The 21,496-nt window shown below is 33.8% G+C and overlaps 1 pseudogene; it reads left to right on the forward strand.

The window, feature by feature from the left end:
• Window positions 1-5,975: 5,975 nt before the first annotated feature.
• On the forward strand, window positions 5,976-11,403 carry LOC142635372 (alpha,alpha-trehalose-phosphate synthase [UDP-forming] 1-like; annotated as a pseudogene).
• The last annotated feature ends 10,093 nt before the right edge of the window (window positions 11,404-21,496 follow it).

Consider the following 21,496-nt stretch of genomic DNA (forward strand, 5'->3'; position numbering starts at 1 on the left):
GATTCATCATATGTGTTTTGAGATATTATTTATAAATAAGGAATTGTATAGGGCTTGTGGCAGTAAGAATTGTCACAGGGTCTTGTTTTACATTTTCCATGATTATAAACAATAACTACTGTTTGCTTCTCTTTTTTAAGATAAGCAATTACTATTTGCTTGCCGAAGGCTTATTTTGAGCAAATAGAAATTTGTGATACGTTTACATGAACAACAAGACTTAGGATGTCCCTTATTTGTACAAGGATTCTCAATCATATTCTAATCCTGCTCTGGAAATTCTCGAGCTTAGTTTGAATTCTTTCAAGCACAAGATATTTTGAGCTAAATTTTCAGATAATAGCACAAATTAACATCATAATCTTATTGTTGAAAGGGCTAAATGCAGCATAACAGGAAATTCTTTTCTGGCAACATTTTAGCAGGAGTAGATGATTTTATTTCCATTAGCACGTTGATGTTTGAGTCATGAAATATGGGTGTCAAATCTTGAGAGAGAGAGAGAGAGAGAGAGAGAGAGAGAGAGAGAGAAATGTGTCATTGCATGAAGTGATTATTCCAATACTATGAAAGCATAGTCTCTCCTCACACATAATGATGAATTCTACAAGTAAAATTCATTATTGGAACTGCCATACAAATGAGAAAATATTAGTTCCAAAATGGTATGAATAATTTTCCAATATGTCATGATAAGTCCACTTCCTGCAGAAACTGAAAAAGCAAAGTTCTTAGTATGACACTGTTACAGAAACCATTACATTGTTTTGGGCCAAGAATGTGGCTCTGTCGCCCTGAGAGAACTCATATGCCACAAATGAATTTCATCCCTCCGAAATGGAGAAGATTCTACAAACGAAACTGTGCTACATTATTTGCAGGATTGATCTAAAGCTCTAAAAGCTATTTTCCCTCTCCACTTTCACATTAACACGTTTGTGCTTAGCGCACCTTGGAACTAGTTCTACATGTCACAATCTTATTATTTTCAATGCATCCATTGAAAAGCATTTGATTCCCTCAGAATAACACAGCGGAGCCTTATGTAGTTCAAAATGATTAGAGGTTAAAAAAATGATCTAAATGATGAATAGAAATCCTCTATCTTGCCCCTTATCTGTACATTTATATTACAAAAAAACCATTTAGAATTGATTGGGGGTTAGAAAACATGACCTGAACGATGAATAAGAATCCTCTGCACATATCTCTATCAACAGGTCCGTCCAGATTGTGTTGGTAAGTAATATGTAGTAGAACCATAAGTTCCAAAGGAACAAGTATTGATTGATTAATGATCAGTGGTGGGCATGCTTGCCTCAGTCTCAACCAAAAAAATACCTTGAAATGATGATCTCTAGCTGCAAAAACCGTAAAATTTCAATAGTAGTTGTTTCTAATTAGCAAGGTCCAAGAGGGAAGGCAAACCTGGCATGTCTCGATGCCAAAAGCTCCAATTTCAATTGGTTCTGTCATTATCTTCATTGTACACATCTATTCTCACTCTCACCCGTTCACCTTTGAAGTGGACATACTTCCATTTAGAATGGTACCTTTTAATGACCAGCATCTGCTTCTCTTCTTGTCCCAATTTCTGAAAGGCACGTGCCACTCTCCTGACAGTATCTTGATCTGGTTTTACACCCAACTCCTCCATGTCTGCAAAAACCTGAATTTTTAAAAAATAATTCAAGTTTAGCATCATGAACAGAATCTGTGCAAGGTGTGATATTGCAAGTGTCATGGTAGTCCTTTTACCTCTGTTATCTTATTCTGTATGTTATGATGATCATACAAAGAAATCATCCTAGAAAACAACCGCTTTGAGATAGAGCGTGTATGTACATGCAATATCATGTTCCACAAAGATTCAGCCTCATCTACTCTCTGATCCATATCAAATGCCAATAGAAGGATGTCATACGTTCCCATTGTTGCCCCTTGACCTTTGCTCAACATCCACTTGGCCACCTTACGTAAGACTAGTAATTATTATATGAGCTGTAAACAATCACATAATCGATATATATTCATTTAATATGATGATTATCAAGAAAGTAGCCTTAAGAGCATACGATCATTTGATTTATCTTCTGATGCAGTTGTATAAATTAGTACATCTATAGGTGAAGGGGGATTCGAACTTCGGTTCCTCCAGTAGGAAGAACGGGGTAATGCCACGGAGCCACAAGACTCTTGGCATAACTGTCAGTGTTTCCCTTTCCTTTCTTTATTACTTCCCTCTTGTCTTCCACCATGTTTGAGATTGGCAGCTTGATAGTGCAGTTACAATATTTGAATGGCAAAAATCATCAGTGATACAACTCAGTTCTGTTCATCATCAACCTAGAACCAACCTAGTCTAAGTCAATATCTAGTGAACTACGTAGCTATTGCTAAAGCAACACAAACCAACTCAGATTGAGAGACATTACTTCATCAGGTCTCAGTTAGTGAATTAAATTCAATACCTAAAGAAATAATAGGCACTCGATTTAGGTATAATCCCTTTAAGGCCATTACAGTCTACAAAGTTTATCTAAATTCTTTATCCCAAAATAAATACTATAAATGAAAGGGCCAAGCAAATAATTTGGGTAGTGGGCACCTTTAGTTATCATAGCCAATGGAACAAACCTTTTAATGGCTTTGCCTAACATAGAGATTAGGCCATCCTGCACTTGGTAGTTGGTACTACAGCGAGCAAACTTAGTTCATGCTATCAATTATATCTGCTAATTATGTTTACAAGCAAACAATAATGACTCAAGGGAGTCAGGTTGGTTGAGGTCTCAGCTCTAACCAGTCTGAACTGTACACCTTACTAAATGTAACTATATAGATATTGCAAAATGAATTACAGTGACTGGAGCATCCCTCTAATGGATCATCATAATCTGCAATTGCAATATACTGATATAGTAACCGAGTTCATAGAGGTTTCTGGTGTTCTTGTGCCACTAAAATTCCTAATCCATTTTGTTTCTGGTGTTCTTGTGCTAGTTAACTTTGCAATAAAATCTTCTGGCAAGCCTGTGTTCTTTATTATTATTTTTTTGGTTCTTGTTTGCTTAATTCCTTTGTGTATTCTGCTCTCCGTAGTTTGAGTAGCACGTTCCTTTGCTTGTCCTTAATAAATTAAGACAATTTTCTAGAAATTGGTAATATAGATTTTTTTTTTTCTGGCATACCAATGGAGTACTGTGAGCACATTAACCAAGTGATGATTGTAAAGGAGATGTTACTGTCACTATGAACAATGTTTTAAAACTGTTTTCATTTACTGAATAAAGTGTTGGTATCAGCTTTCTAAAATGGTAAATGCACGACATGCTTATTGCCCTCCCCAAATTTTAGCAACATTTGTTACATGTTGGAATGCATTCAGACATTATAATAAACCAAAATCCGACAGGATAGCCATCAATAGGGAGAAGAAATCAACCAATCCTCTTCACTGTTGTATGAATGAAAGGCTGCGTTTAGTTGGAAGTTTGCACTTAAAACATTTTTTCTTCACTTCTGTTTGTGTAGATGTAGCACTTGTTACATCTTTAAGGGATGGGATGAATCTTGTCAGTTATGAGTTTGTTGCCTGCCAAGCTTCCAAGAAAGGCGTTCTAATTCTAAGTGAGGTAAGCTTTCCAATTACTTGGTTTTATATATGATTATTGGTTGGTTGGTTACGTTGGTACGAAAGTGTGGCTATTATCAAGTGATATGCTGCAAGCATAGATGTTTTGGCTATAAGTAAAAGGAAAAACTCTAGCTCCAAACAAGTTTGGAGCTATCTTCCTCCATCCCATAATGTGGCAATTGAAGAGACAATCAGTGTATAGTTTTAGTCACATGACTTTTTTAATGAGTCATGTGACTTGTTTAAATAATGCACATGGATAGTCATATAAATTGTCAACTAGTGGGTTGGGAAAGATAGCCCCAAACCAGTTTAGAGCTAAACTTTGTCATTAGAATAAAAAAAAAGAAGTAGCACTTTGGCTAGAGACCATGATAAAACATAATAGAATGAGGATGATGAAGGAAGTTAACATCTATGAAAGGTTTCTTTTAGTTGTTGATGAATTGGTTGTATATGATGTAGTCAAAGGCAAGTTGGGTACTCATCTAAGCTCCTCAGCATCGTGAGTCTCCGCTATAGTGCCTCTGAAGCCCTGAGATAAAGGATAGTTTTCTAAGGCAAGCACTTGCCTTTAGAGCCTAGGCAAGTGCTTGAGTGCCTCAAACAAATTTTAAGGCACTTGAGGTAAGAGCTTTAATGAAATTTAATATAAAAAAAACCGAGGGTGATTTCGTGATTTGAAAAAAAGGAGTAATTTGGTACTTCAATTCAAGTGAGTAGATGTCTCTTTTTCTTGCTTTATGCTCTCTCCCTCCGTCTCACTCTCTTTCTTTCTTCATCAATTTAGAAATTGATTTTTTTTTAATAAAAAATTTAACATATAATCTTATAGATTCGAATTTTTTTCTAAAGTTGTTTATATAAGTTTGTTGTAAAGTTTATTATTAGACTAATTAATACAACCTCCTATTAGTTTGAATTTTTCTAATAAGCATTAGGCATCAGCATTAAATACATATGATTTAGATTTACTTATCAAAAATACATATGATTTAGATTCATTAAATACATAAAAACTATATTTAGAATTTGGTGCCTCGCTTCACTTGGGCAAATACAATGACTTGAGGCACCATAAGGTTACCTTTTCCTTTGACTACATTTGTTGTAAGCTTAAAGATGTATTTGAGGCTTAAAGCTTATTGTAATCACTGTTAGGATACAAATTATTTATTTTTTAAAAATTATGCTTGAATTTTTGAAATATGAATTGTTATTTTTCAATTTAGAGGTTTTAGGCTTATTCAATGGGTCCAAGAAACTTGTTTTCATAGTGAAAATGTTCCTAAATAGATTTTGAGTTGATACATTATAATAATAGGATTTTGATTTGGTTTGGAAAGTTTTTTTTTTTTAATAAAAAAACCTAAAATCGAGGAAAAAAAACTCTAAATCATAAAATGCTGGAAGCTGCCCAAAAAAAAAAAAACCCTATATTTTGCCAGACAACAAACCCCTCAACGTGAATGATACTCGTCCTCAAATTTTACTCTGGAATTTGAGATTTTCCAACTCAAATAAATAGGTACTTAAAATGTTAACTTAATCCTATGAAACTTGTATCCTTGAAATGGTGTAATGTAAAATATCTTCTCATTGACTTTCAATTGATTTGAAATATCAATTAATAAAGGAATGAAGACAAATTCAAAATTTTCTATCCCAGAATATCAATGGACTTTGATCTGTTGTCAGTGGAATCCTGAGACTTGATGAAATTTCCTTGAGTACTTTGCTTGAGTACTTTGGTGGACATTTTTCAAGGATATGATCGTTTGGAAACCTGTTTCTGGTATTCTTATCATCAGAAAACATTACCATGAGTAATTTGCTATATACTTTTTTGGAAGAATTAGTAGTAATCGAGAAACATGGTGAATGAGAGATTTTAATTCACCTAAGGCAAGCAGCTTACTATAAGACTGTTTTTATAGTTAAGTGGTTGCAGCTGATTTGCCGTACTGCTTCATTGTTTTGGAATTTTTTGCAGGATGTGAGTAGGAGAATGACTTTTTGGTTATTTAAGTAATTTTGGAATTTCTTCAAAAAAAAAAAAAGTTTAGTGATTTGTTTCAGCAAATGCAATTTAAGTCTGCTAGTAGTCCAGGTAAGAGATATTATCAAGTTGGACTTTTGTCAAATCTTCCTTTTTGTTTCTAGTTTGCAGGTGCAGCACAGTCTCTTGGCGCTGGAGCTATTTTGGTAAACCCTTGGAACATCACTGACGTTGCTGCTTCCATTAAATACGCATTGGATATGCCAGCTGATGAAAGAGAAAAAAGGCACCAGCAATCCAGCATAACTTCAAGCAGGTGACTACTCACACGTCTCAAGAATGGGCTGCAACCTTTGGAAGGTGTTGATCATATTCTTGGTTCTGCAAATTGCTCATTATGCATGGAGTTTGAACTGCAGTCCTGTTTATGTATTTGTCTATTTGTTTGGCATTTACACCCTCTCCTCTGTAATACACATACAAGGAAGGAATTAAGTTCATTTTGCAACAAATGAGCTCTTACATGGTTACTGACGGAATAAAAGGGGTCCTGAGCAGTTTTCTTTAGCCCCCCCTTATATGTTCCTCTAATGAGAAAAATGTGCTCTATTGTTTTCAAGATGTTAATTTCTAAATGTTTTTTCACCTATCTCATGCGATCTTGGAGGATTCTATGTCACCTGCATGATCTTATCAGACCTCTGTATAGGAAAGAGTTAATTCTAATTTCTAAAGGGACATAGGTTATGCTTAAGTATATTTCTGTTGCATAAGATATTATAATAAATAAAATAAAATAGTTTAACTGCAGGGTGTTGTCATTTACGTTTTCTAATCCTGAATCTAGGTTTGTAGGGAGTGTATGCATGGATATAGAGAAGAAAGTTTTATCATTGTCTCCCGCAGAGCCTCATTTGTTTTTATTGAAGGAGTTAAAATATAGATGAAGTGACAACAATGACCTTTTGGCACAACAACCCATGTAAATGGCAGCCAAAGAGAGAGAGTGGGAGGAGGGGGGGGGGGCATATATGTTGGGTGCACTGCACCATGAGTCCAGCCCACGTAATAGACATGCTCATTTAATGAGCAAGTCTTTCATGTCTCTTACCTTCTCTTCATTATGTACAAAAGTCAGCAGGAGTTATTGGAGTTTATGGGCTTTGGTGTGTTGGACACGGTGAGGAAAAGAAGTTAAGGGCTGATGCATTAAGGCCATTCGGCCAATGAGAGCTGAAGAAAGATTTTGGTTGAAGCAAAGTCAAAGTAAGTAGGCTTGCATTTATGGTGATGTAATGTGAAGAGTGTGAAAGTAAGAAAAGAGGAAAAAATGAAGAAATATAACGAAGGCCATTCGGCCATTTGAAGATGCAGAGAAAAGAGAGAAGTCCCAGCAAGTGAGACTGAGGACTGCAGACTTGAAGAATTGCGTGAGTGAGAGCAAGCAAAAGAGAGGAGAGAAATAGAGAGAGTAAGAGAAAATTATGAGAGATACACAGTGAGAAAGAGAGCAGTGAGTGAAAAGCTGGGAAGCATGGGTGCGGCGTTTGGGCCGCCGCACCCACGTCCGACGCGGCCCGATGCGGGGACGTGCAGGCGACGCCGCTGCCTGTGCGTTTGTGCCATGTCGGACATTAAAAAATTAGTTTTTTCGGCGCGATTCGCACCGATATGGCGCCGATTCGGGCCGACGTGTGCGAAATCGGGCCGATTCGCGCCGATTCGGCCCGAATCGGTCTGTATCGGGTGAAATTGGTCCTGCCGAAATCGGCCGATACCGGCGAAATTGACCGATACCGGTCGAAATCTGCCGATACCGGCCGAAATATGCCGATATCGGCCGAAATTCAAAAAAAAAAAAAAACAACAACAGGTGCGTATGGCTGAAAAAAAAAGAAGGTGCAAACGCACCGTTTGGAAAAAAATCAAGACCCAACCCTCTCCCTCTTCATTTTTCTTGCGCCTCTCTCCCACTCTCTACCTTCACTCTTCAACTAGACTCTCTCCTATTTTCTGTATTCTAGTTATTATTTATCATTACTCTTAAATTTGGTATATATTTATATAATGTGAAAAAAGTATGTTTAGCAATATATTAAAAATATAAATAAAAATATTTTTAATAATTTTTTAATCGCCGCACCCCGCTGCACCCGCACCCTACTTTTTCAAACATTGCCGAGTCCCGCACCCGAATCCCGAAACGCACCTGTGCTTCATAGGTGAAAAGAAAAAAATGGATTTTTTTATTGCTCAAGTTGTATCTCTAAGTGTTGTAATCTCTATTTAATATAGTGAAATTATTCGAAGTTTGTCCCGTGATTTTTCCCTTAAAAGAGAAAGAGTTTCCACGTAAATTTTTGTGTTATTATGTGGTTGTACTTCTGCTGTGCTTGCTGAAATTATTCACAGTTATATAGAATTTTTCCCAACAATATAAATAGAAAAAAGGAAATGATTGAAACAAACTTCTTTCCTAAGGAAGATATTGGCAATTGCATTGTTTGTAATGGTTCTATAGGCATTGATACTGAAATAGTTTTACTGTTCACTTCCAATGTTGAATTTGCTTAAAAGTTCCAAAAAGCTGTTTATGGTTACACGTGACAGTTTGTTTTGTTTTCTCATTCACAAGAATAAAATTTTCTACCATTTTTCTTTTGTTGCATTTTCACCTTTCTTTTCTTTTCTTTCTTTCTTTCAACTCAAATCTTTCTCATGCTTTCTTCTAATTCTGTAGTTGTCTTTTTTATTTAGCGAACTCAATGTTACCATTGTTGAAGCTCAACTTAGGACAAGACAAGTTCCACCTTTACTTCCAACGAACGTTGCCGTTGATCGTTATTTGAAATCAAATAATCGATTGCTCATTCTGGTAATTATTTTTTCACTGGACAATCTCTGTGTTTTAACAGTTCACTTCATATTTCACTCAATTACGTAATTTATTATTCAATACCACATAATAAATTCCATATCATCGTGCTTTCACATCACAGGGATTCAATTCTACTTTAACTGAACCAGTGGATGCCCTAGGGAGAAATGGTCAAATAAAAGAACTGGAGTTTAAACTGCACCCAGATATAAAGGAACCTTTAAAGAAGCTTTGTGATGACCCAAAGACAACAATTGTTGTCCTCAGTGGCTGTGACAGAACTGTCTTGGACGATGTACATTCAATTTTCTCGAACTCTCTAACAATACTGTCACATGTAAATTATGCTTTTGGACTAATAACTTCTTGTTCAGAACTTTGGTGAATACAACATGTGGTTGGCAGCAGAAAATGGGATGTTTTTACGTCTTACCAAAGGCAAATGGATGACAACAATGCCAGAAAATTTACGCATGGATTGGGTTGACAGTGTTAAGGTTTGTATATTAATTACATGACTTTTTAATAGAAAATTACAAGTAGTACTATTTACATGAAGGTTTATTGACTTCTATGACTTCTGATGCTTTGTTCATGATTTCAGCATGTTTTTGAGTATTTTACTGAAAGAACACCGCGATCCCATTTTGAGGTTCGTGAAACTTCTCTTGTATGGAACTACAAGTACGCAGGTACCAGAAATTTATATATATATATATATGCACATATTTTCTTTTGGTTAAGATATTTTGACTGTGCTGTGTTTGTTATTTTGTTCATTTGCTGATTAATCTTTGTAAAAATGTAACTACCACATTAGATATTGAATTTGCAAGGCTTCAAGCAAGGGATATGTTGCAGCATCTGTGGACAGGTCCAATTTCCAATGCATCTGTTGATGTCATCCAAGGTGGCCGATCTGTTGAGGTCCGAGCAGTTGGTGTTACGAAGGTAGCTGGGAGTCTTCTCATAACTGTTTTGTGCTTTTTCGTATCACATGTTATTCTATTTGCAACCAGGAAAAAAATCACATGTCAATATTTCATTTTCAATGATTTTATGTGTATACACGGTGCAGCTATTGATCGTATCTTGGGAGAGATAGTTCATTACAAAGGCATGAAGTCACCTATTGATTATGCCTGTGTATTGGGCACTTTATAGCAAAGGTGTGTTTTCATTAATTTTTTTTAATTTTAAGAGGAGCATTCCTGTCATTAGAAGTATTCTTATATATGAATATTTTGATTTGAAGACAGAGCAGTTGTATCTTTGCTGAATTTTCATTCACAACTTTTATTTCTACTTCGACCTTTATGTATAAGAAGCAGTTACAAACTGTTAGTAAGCATCCAAAACAATTATTTTTGTTGTCCCAACTTACACCATGGCTATGTTTTCACATAGAATGCTGATTTAAGATATGAAGTAAAACATATGGGTTTTGGAGTGTATTCTAGAGGAGCCAATGGTTTTTGAACTAAATGGCTTACTCTTGTCATAAGCCTGGCTTCGATTGTGAACTTATCATAAAAAAAAGAAGCATGGGTTAGAGTGAAGTCATGAGTTCAATCCTGCGTGGGTGCTGGAGTTGCATATACCTCTTAAACCGAAAACCATGATTTATGAACAACAGAGTCCTTAATCAAATTTAAAATGATATGGATTGTTGTGCCATTATTCACAATCTTGTCAACTGATGGAGCTGGATTCTCTTCCTCTGACAATGAGGAAAATGTAAGCAAATTTCTTGTTGGGCAGAAGTGCCAATATACAGTTTGTGCAAGATGTTTATACAGAATGGATTGGTGTATGGTAACTTGAGACATCTGTCTTACAATGAAAAAGAAAAAAGATTGAGACGTCCCATTATCCCAGTAGCTTTGACTCTCATAACTTGTTAAGGAGACTATATTTGTAAGGTTTAATCGTTGTTTCTACCATTCTACATTCTGGAAAACATAATTATTAATTTCGAGCATTTCTTATTTTGTACATTGTTCTCTTTTTAAAACACTGGTGGCTAATCCTCAGTTATTGAACCTTTCTCACCATGTCAGATTTATTTTTAAAGCTTCCATAGTCTTTCCATAGTTTTTCAAGATAATTCTAGGATAAGGAACCTGATACACTGAAACATATTTCTTTGTAATTGAATGATGGAAATACTAAAGTATTGCATCTGCTTTTGATGCTTCAGGATGAAGATGTCTATACATATTTTGAGCCAGAGCTTCCTTCTGAATCACCACCTGCATCAAGAGCCATGGTAGCCAATCTTGTCAGGACATCTGTGCCAAAAAATTCAGCCAGTAAAAGTGGGTCTAAAGCAGCTCGCCTAAGGAAACAACGTTCATTGTCTGCTTTAGAAAAGAAAGCAGCCAATGATGGAAGTGGGACTGCACCAGAACCTATATTGCAAGATAAAACATCATTGTATGAGGGTTCTTCAGTACTTGATCTCAAAGGTGACAATTATTTCTCTTGTGCTGTTGGACGAAAGCGATCAAATGCACGATATCTCCTTGGATCATCAGATGATGTTGTCACCCTCCTTGAGGAACTGGCGCAGTGTTCATCATGATCACATTATGCCTACTGCAAATGTTCCTGCCACTCTGAAGGTAGAGGCATGGCATGGCTATTTTGTGGTGGTTGCCAGATTTCGTTGTACATGTGCATAATGATCTTAGAGTTTGAATAGCTAGATCATCCACCGCCCCCCTTTTTCTTTTTAAATGTCCATAGAAATTTAATTTTTACTGGGTAGCGGCATCAATTTTAGCTTGAACATATTACATTAGAACATGAAATATTCAAATCATATTTTTCATAAAACACAAATGATACAAAGAAAGGAAAGGCTAGAGATGTTTATCAAAAAAAAAAGGAAAGGCTAGAGATCAAATCTTATCAATACTTTTCACCCCATTTTGACGTTGATTCTGATCTGCCATTTTAGTCATTCAAAATACTGCTAACATAATTTGTTCATCATAGACGCTCCTGTTCTGTGTGTGTCTGCAAGCCAGGCCTTGTCAGATCTTTCCGTGCCAAGTGAATGGTTCATTTACTTTGTGCCTAGAGCTAGACACAGGAGCCAATTTTTAGCTTTTGGGATGCTTAAAGTCTATGGACAACTTTTGTGGCACAACTTTGAGTGTGATTGGTAGAGAAAAAAGTAATTAGCTTATGTGAAAGTGACAGGCAACCATTTATATAATTAACTACATCAGAATTGTGGCACAAAAGTTATTATCTTAGAAGAACTGTAATATCCTATGGAAGGATTCAATCAATTATCCAAATTCCAAAGTGGGGCAGTCCACCTCCACCATGTTTACTATTCTTAACCAGACTATTTATGTTGTCGTTCTCATGCACTAGCACATTCTCCCCCTTTCCCCTTATCATATATGGCCGTGCACCAAAAAAAAAGATTTGAGCATCCAAAAAGAGAGTACCTTTACTGAATGTCAATGCTGACGAAAGCTATAGTGGGAAAGGCGGCCTAATTTTTGAAAATTGGAAAAGGAGATTCTAGACAAGCAAGTAATTCTAAGAACCTTAAGAGGTGTCGTGAGGTATCAGGTAACTTGTGATGTGGTGACTGCGAAATTCTTGGTATGCACGGAAGTCGCAATTGCCTTTGCGGCTCTATGGTCCGCTTTCCTTTTTCCTCTAATGAAAAAGAAAATTGTATGAGAGAGAGAGAGAGAGAGAGAGAGAGAGAGAGAATTTGGGGAAAATCATTCATGAAATTCATCTTGTCTAGCATTATTTGTAACACAACAATTTCATTCATGTTATGTAAAGTTGCAAATTCTTCACTTAAACATTGTTTATGAATCTTCGAGTAAGCAGACCATCAATAAATCTCTGCATTTCGTCTAAAAGATAAGGGACAAGTATGTTGTGTGTGTATATATATATATATATATATATATATATATATATATATTATGTTCCTACCAGTTACTCTCTATACAATTGTAATACAACTTTCTACATGGTATGCAAGCAAATCACTCTTGGTGATGAATTCCTTAATAAATCATTTTGAGTAAGAAGAATCTATTAAAAAAAATATATACAAAAAGGGTATACAGAGTGTAACATAATCATGCAAGAAGAAAAAGCTCGTCTTAACCAAGAAGAGAGAGAGTTTGAGAAAAGACATTGATCTTTCTTTTTTATTTTTTATTTTTTTGGCGCATTAATCCAAGGACCAGAGGGCATGCCAAGGTAGACTCTAGACCAACAAATCACAGAGTCCTAACTAAGCCAATTTCACCATATTTTCAACTACCTTAATGCCCCACTTAGTTACAAACTCATGTTTCAAAGCTCGACAAGAGGATTTCTAATTGAGTAGCTTTTTATTGCTCTTGTTTTGAAAACAAGAATACTTATATATATACAATTTTTATAAGAACTCTCTCCACAACTAGAGAATAGCTAATCTAATGCCTTGGGGAAAAGGCAATTGGCATTGGTACCAGAATGGTCCAGAAGTTGACATTGTGCTTGCGAGCAAACACGCCGAGAGAGATGGCTAGGGGTCACATCACATTACATTAAATGTGACATGCCAATATCAACCAGTAAGTATGGGATAATTGGAGCATAGAATACGCAACTTCGATATACTAATAAGCATTGTTCATAGTGAATAATGAGAAAGTTTAGGGACACAACATAATATCAAATATTTTACAATATCTATGTTTTTAGATGAGGAAGTCTTGGTATAATATTTTATTATTTTATATATTTTTATTTTTATTTATGATGGACTGACACTTTAAATGTTATGAAAAATTATGACATTTTATTGTGGTCACAAAGCAATTATGCGAAACAAATAATTACATACGTAAATTAAACCTTTCAAAATTGATAACCTCTGGGCCAATTCTCTTGTGCACGTCATGGATTTGGTGGTCCTTTTGAGCACAAAGGCGTTATTAAAAATTAAGATTCTAATTGTTTAATAATATAAGAAAATAACTTTTGACTCTCTAATGTAGTCAAATAAATAATCCAATATATGGCCTTAAAACTAGTATATTATTGCGATGATTCCTAACTAAATGTGCTGAATTTCACATTTCTTTTTCTATATAAATGAAAGAAAAAAAAATCTTATACAATGTAATATTCTTTTTAAGTGCTCTTGCAATCAACGAATCTTTTGATAGTTGAAAATAAAATCTAAGATAATTTTTAGTAATTTTAATAATAAAACCATTGTACAACCTCTTTAAAATGAACTTTCAATTTTTTTTAAGTATATAATCATACTGTTACTATTACTAACTTAATTAATTAATTTATTTTCTTTTACTTTTAGGTATTCAAATTATCTGTTTGAATATCTTATATTTAGATTAAGTTTTTAAATTAAAATATTAATGACTATATATTGATTGTTTTTATTTGTATTTTATATTTGTTTGAAATATATAAACTCTATGGCTCAAAAAATAAATTGAAATCCAACCGCCAAAAAAAAAAAATTATAACTTAAATTTGTATTATATTGTAATGGGCATTTTGGCTGATTAGCTATCTTTAGCGAATTTTTTAGCCAAATAGTCCCCCTTTGAAACATTTTAGGGTGGTAACCATGTTCTGGAACTCGTGAAATTCAATTTCACACAAATCAAGTTCTAATTAAATTTGATTGAGGTGGCAATGGCTAATGTAGCTATTTCTAAAAAAAATTGCCAGGTGGAACTCGATAATAGTAAAATCGAGTTCCATGGAAAAATATTCTAAGCGGAACTCAATTTCTAAGAGAGTGAGTTCCATGTTATTTTTGAAATAGCCACATTAGCCACTACTACCTTAGCTGAATTTAGTTAGAACTCGATTTTAGTATAATTGAGTTCCAAAACAGAGCTACCGTACTTCCTAAATATTTTTAAAAGAGGACTAACAAATTTTTTTTTTTTTTTTTTGGTGAAAGAGGGCTAAAAAGTAATAAGCCAAATTTGTTAGTCAAATCTTTTGTTTAATAAATTAAGTAATATTTTCTATATTAAGGAAAAAAAAAACATTGAATTAATTTTTTCAATATTTTATTTTAATCTTGCTCCCCAAAACCGAAATTCTAACTTCACCACTGCAAGCACTTATTATTCGATGTCCCATGCAATGCATGGTGCATTTTAAAACATTTATAAGAAATTATATTATGTCTCTTGTATAATTCTTAATGTGTATAATTATATTAGATGAATCAACTTGACTTATATTATCCCCTCAAAAAAAAAAAAAACTTGACTTATATTACTTTGTCATTAGAAGGAGATGATAATCAAGAATATGAATCAATCACTTTAGTGAATTGAAAAATTTTCAATTATTTCTACTAATATAAGCATACAACTTTTTTTTATATATATAATTGATTATAGTTAAATTAGCTTTTATCTTTTTCTATACTTTGTTTTAATTGTTGCCAAATTAATTCAATTAATTTGAGCAATAATGTTATATTCCAAATCAATTGGTATTATATAAATCTTATAAAAATAATCATAAAAATTTATATTCATAAATACTTATGCACCACCTATGAATAATTGATACTTGAAAATAAAATAAATTTACCAAATTATTATTTATTTTAATTATATAGTACAAATTTAGACTACTACAATGCTGGTTTTATATTACATGTCACTAAAAGGAATTAGAAAATGTACATTGTTAAGAATAACATAATTAAATATAAGAACATATTACTTAACTAAATTCATAAATATTTAATTATTGAAGATAATTTAAGTTTACAATTACTTTTTATATTTCTTTCAGTTTTTTAAAGAGTGTTAAAGCACCAGCAGTGAATGGGCTAAACCCATTGTCTATGCCAAATTATAGAATAGCATAGCATTGAGGCCCAAAAGACAAGTCCATTGAATGTTGGGTTTTGTAAGAATTGCAAAAAAAAAATACCATGGAGCTACAGTGCAATTCTAAACATAGAATTGCACTGTAGCTCAATGGTATACTTTATATTAATATTCTATTGTAAAATATCAGTCCTTTCTCTCTCCGTGGTGTCTGATCTCTGTCTCTCCGCTGCACTTGCTCTCTATCTCTCCATTGCTGAGCTCTTTCATCACACACCAAGCCGGTTGCTTCTTTGTCATCCCCTCTCTCTTGCCATGCCGATTCACCTCACCCATTGCCAAAGCTCATCAAGCCTTTCTCTTCTCTCTCATCCCCTTTCCCTTGCCATCACTGATTCAGCCTCACCCATCTCGAAATTCACCCTCACCCATCGGTGAAGCCCTTTCAGACCAACCCTCTCTCTATCACTCTCTCTTCTCTTCAAACCGAGATCTCAAGGCTGACACGGTTTGGGTTAAGATCAAAATCAAAATCCCAATCTCAAGGCTGATGGTGGTGTGGAACCATGTAAGCGTCGCTGGAGGCCACGGCGGTGGCGGAGGAGATCGGAGAGTTGTGTGGGTTTCTGGCGGTGGTGGGTTTGTGACTGATGTGGCCGTGGGTCAGGTGGTGCGGGGCGGCAATGGCGGCATGGGTCGGTGGTGGGTTTTTGGTTTTGATTTTGTTTTGATTTTGATTTTGATTTTGGATTTTAGGTTCTGTGGAGATCGGACTTTTGGGTTGGTGGTTTGTTGGGGTCCGGTAGGCGATCGGCATGGTTGTTGATGGTGGGTTTTTCTGCAAATTTTTTTTTTTTGGGATTGTTGTGATTTGCTGGGCTGCTGATGATTTTTTGTTGTGATTTTGGTATGGTTTTTTAGATTTTGGTATGGAGCTACAGTGCGATTTCTGGTACTTGTTTGATTTGGGTGATTTTTTTGTTGTGATTTGCTTGTTGTTTGCTGGGTACGGGTTTGCTAGAGGATGAGGCCGGTGCTAGAGGTTGAGGGAGAAAGAGAGGAAAGGAGGAGAAAAAGAGAAATAGCAAAGAAAGGATTAAAAAAGAATATTTAAATAAAATGGAAAAAAATAGAGTTTTTGAATGTTGGGTGTATTATGAAATGGTATGATATAATTGATAAAGTAGTTTTTTAGATGGTAAAATAGGATAGAATTAGAAAAAATCATTGCTGATGCTCTTATCAAAATAGCATTGCGAAAACACCCATAACTTGCTTGTTTTAAACAAGAATTGAGATAATTTTGAACCAGTGTTTTTGAACCTTTATTTAAAGGACTTTATATGCCATCTATTTAAAGGCTTTTTAGATAAAGAAACACTCCGTCTGTGTGGCGAGGGATTTTGTAACTAAGTTCTATCAATTCCACCATATCAAAGAGTTTCAAATTCGAGCTGCGTTTTTAAAAAATGCGGCTTTAGCCTATCTGTAGCCACGTTTTTGCAAACGCGGCTTAAAAAAACGCGGCCTAAGACCCGCGTGTTTTGTAGTGAAAGTAAATCTTTAGTTTGTTTAGTGAAGAAGCTGAAACCATAACAATCACCACAAACTTGCTGATGTTAAGAAAACCTTAAAGAAATTCTTGGAGTCAATCAGAGGTTTCGATTGTGATTGTAGGTGTGTCATCCGTGGAGCGTTCATATATTGAAAAGTTTGGAAATTCTAATGCAGTAAAAAGTTTCTATTGTAAGTTCATTTGCTGGGACCGTAGAGTCTAGGAACAAATATTTTGTACAAGATCTTAAAATTTTCTTTACTATGAAACTATGAAACTAGTTTGTTTTATTATGAAACTAGTTTGTTTTATTAATATTTTGTACAAGATCTTAATATATATATATTTTTTACTATGAAACTAGTTTGTTTTATTGGTTTCCCTAATTGATTATATCTTGTGTTATTTACCATTCCGTTGTGCATGGTATTGATATTTGTTTGTTTAACCAAAGACTATTCATAATAGATCTAATTAACATCTTGGTTTTAAAAGTTGTTAATTCTATCAACTGGGATCTAAATTTCTTAACAAATCTAAATCTGCAGGATTTGAAACTTCATAGACTTTGATTGATAAGTCTCTAACAAGTACACAACTAGATATTCTTCATAATTTTGTTGCAAAAACTCTTCCAATCAAAGTGGACCGCCATTTGTGTTCGAATTAAGACAATTCTTAATCAAAAACTTTTTCAAGGAGATCAAATCAGAATATTAATCTGTTGTAATAGAATTTAATTACAGAGAATTGTACTTACAAATTCAACAATACAAAAATAAATTTGTAAAACTATTTTGATTGTTTGATTTCCAAACTTAAAATTGTGCTTATAGAGGCTTTTGGAGATTTTTTAAATGGAAGTTTCAAAACTAAATTTGTTCATTTATTTTAGGAGATGAAAGATCATTCCCATGAAAATTTCAAAAGTGAATTTATTTATTTTAAGAGAGATGGATACTTTTCAAACCATAATTTCAAAAATAAAATTTTCAATTAACTTAAAGATAGTTGTCAAGAGTTTTTATAGTTCAATGATATAATATTATCTAGTCTCACTTATGAAGACAACTACAATTCAAATCCCTCTATCCCATTTAAAATGTACCTATCCTGAAGCAAAGGAGGGCCACAAACAAGAGCATAGAATTTGTTTAGATGGAAAATTCTTAATTTAGATCGTTATAGGAATGTAAACAAACATTGTACACATTTTGTGTGTCTACAGTGTGTTGTTCCTCATAACATATATTAATAAATAAATTATAATTTATAATTTATAGAATAACAATTTAGATAATGATATTTCACTAAATTTGTATTAACCATAAAATTAGAGAATAAGTTGAGAGATATTATCTTTAAAAAAAAAAAGTTGAGAGATATTATCTCAATGGTACTTTAAATTATCTCATAACATGATAAATAAATTTGGACAAAACTTAGGTATAGTACCTTAGGTGTTGTTTTTTAAATTCTCCTCTTAAGATTTAACTATGTGGCTACTTAACTAAAAAATACACTTCTATCTCATGTGCAAAAATCTAATGACAGAATTTTAAAAGGAGAATCTAAGGAACAACACCTAAGTACTGTACTTAAGTCTTACCCAAATAAATTATAGTCAATTTCATGAGTTTTTAGGTAGAGGTATATACACAAACATTTTACTCAAACATTTATGTATTAATGAAAATAACTTCAGCCAATCTATATATTACTAAAAGTTGAAGCGTGACATTTATTGCTGCTGAGCTCTTATTGCGTCACCTCATCGCCACGTCATTCGCCACATAATTATTATTTATTCCTTTTTTTTTACAAAAAAATATAAACAAATTATTGATTTTACATATTCATCTTTATTGGTTTTAACATCTATATATATTTCTTTTTTATTTCCAATTTTCTTATAATTTTTTTATATTCACTTATTTTTTAAATATTTACACTTTCTTCAACCCTTCTTCTTCTCCTACCTTTTTATCTCCCTACTACCCTCTACTTTATTATTACTATTCATCTTTCGCTTCATCTTCCTTTATTTGTCTCTTCTTATCCCTTCCCTTTTACTATAAATTTGTCACTCTTTTCCATTCTATGTATAGTTTTCTCTCACAATGGAAACCATATTAATCATAACTAAAAAAGAGATGTTATCTGATAGTAGTAGAAATTACATAAGAAATAAAGTTATAATTTTAAAAATCCATTTTTTGAGATTTCATTTAACCTTATTTATAATATATATATATATATATATATATATAAAATTTTCATACACTCTTACTTTCGAAAATCTAATGAACAATGCTACCTCTCATTTATCGCCTTTGTTATGCAAATCATTAATTAGTAAATATATGATAATGGTAAGAAGCGTTACAAATGAGATCACTAAAAGATATATATAAAATTAATTAGCCACTATTATTATGGAGTAGTAGTTTATAATTTTACGTATCTAAAAAATTGGAATATATATAGTTTTCTTAAAGGTGTGTGTAAAGATTCACTCTGTGTGTGTGTAAAGGTAAAAAAATGTATATTTAAGGTTTTTATTAACTTAAAAACTAATGGTTAATAAATAAAATTAAAGTATTAATAAAATATTTAATAAGATCATCTTAAAAAAATTATCACGTGCAACGCGCGGGTATGTGACTAGTTAAGGTAATGGTTAAATCTTAAAAGCAATGAATTAAGACTTTTTTTTTTTTTTTTTTTTGAGGAAGAAGCAATGAATTATGATTGAACAGTAGAAACGCATCACTAACGTTGACTAGCTTTTTAAGAAAAGTGTTAAGTAGCTAAGCCTGCCAACTTATATGATAAAGTCCCTTTTTTTGAAGGAAAATATGAGAAAGTCATATACAAGTAATTCATATATATTTAATACATCATTAATATAGTTAATATTGGTAAGAATTGCTATGTGGCTCCAATATACGTCTTTCAACCACTAATAATGTAAATTAATTACCAACTTTCAAGAAGAATTATTGGTATGTATTTTTTTTTTTTTGAATTTTGGAGAATCAATTATTGGTATGTAGAATGAGTGATGCAATGACCTCTCCATGACAGTCCCGAACCACTATGCCAATTGCATCACTCATTCAGCAGCTAGACCAAGCTTACCAACCCGTGGAAGTTGAAGCAATGGCAGCTTGTAAGGCTGTGGAGTTTGGCAGCGAATTGGGTATTCAGAGAGCCATTATTGAGGGTGACTCAGCAGTGGTAGTTAAGTCCCTAACAAGCAAGGAATGTGGGTTGACTCCTTACAGCCAGCTGTTGAATGACGTGTCCCTATTTTCAGGTTTTTATTTTCAATTGTCATACTCTCATGTTAAGAGAGATGGGAATAAAATTGCTCATAGTTTAGCTAGACTAGCTTTGACAACACAGAGTTCTACGGTGTGGATGGAGGATGTTCCACCTTGCACCTTACCTTTTGTTCAGGCTGATTTGGCCCCTCTTTAGTATTCTTAATAAAAAGTCTTCCTTCTCAAAAAAAAAAAAAAAAAAAATATTGGTATGTACTTTTTTTTTTTTTTTTGAGAGAGTTGTTATTAGGCTAACCAATTATAGCAAGCTTCTTCTAGTATTATGTCCGTTAATGCACGACTTTCATTGGTCAATCTAATTTTAAATGTTTATGACCTGGTAAATTTAAACCGATCCCTCTAAAATTATATGGGTAGGATCTGTAGGGGATGTTAACAACCTATGTGGCAGAGTTAAGAACTCCATACAGTCTTAATCTTCTAATTATGGAGAGAGAGACTGTTAATCCTTATCCATCTACAGCCTACCAAAAAAGAGAACTCCATGATTCCATATAAAAGGAAAGCTTAATTATACATAGTCCACAATATTCATCAGACAGCAAATATCCAGGTCCCTACTCTACTAGAAACTCTAAAAGTTGGACTGATTAATTTTTAGAGAGAATGAGTTGTTCTTTAGAAAGATAAGATTCTCTAAGCACATATAAATACTAGTTATACATGAGTTTACTTTAAGATATACTACCCTCATATTATTAGCATTTTAGCAACAATGAAGAGAATCCCCATAATCTTCATCCTCCTTCTGCTTCCACTCTTAGCCTCATGTGTAGAACAACAGGTTTTTTTTTTTTTCCTTAAATGAATCGCTTTGTTTTGTTTGTTTTTAAGCTTCATTATTTGGCGAAATGTTTAGTTTTTACACCATGTTTTTGGCCACCACAGGTTGACCCAACAGCAAACGACATCAACTATCCACCCCTAACAATCCGCAATTTCAATGGCACCGTAAAAGTTACTAGGACACTCACAAACGTTGGTCCTAGCAAGAATGTGTACGTATGTAAATCTGTACGATTTAATGGACTGTACGTCGCGGCCTCTCCAAGTCAGTTGCCCTTTAATCAAGTTGGCGAGAAGAAGAGCTTCACAATCACTGTGCAAACTGACGCGCTTGGGCCACCTCCCAAGGGTAAGAGTGCTTTTGGGGAATATACTTGGACTGATGGAGTCCGTAATGTAAGAACTCGAGTGTCAGTGTATTTTGCTTAATT

The sequence above is a fragment of the Castanea sativa genome, chromosome 5, assembly GCF_040712315.1.
Source record: "Castanea sativa cultivar Marrone di Chiusa Pesio chromosome 5, ASM4071231v1".
NCBI classification, from domain to species: Eukaryota; Viridiplantae; Streptophyta; class Magnoliopsida; order Fagales; family Fagaceae; genus Castanea; species Castanea sativa.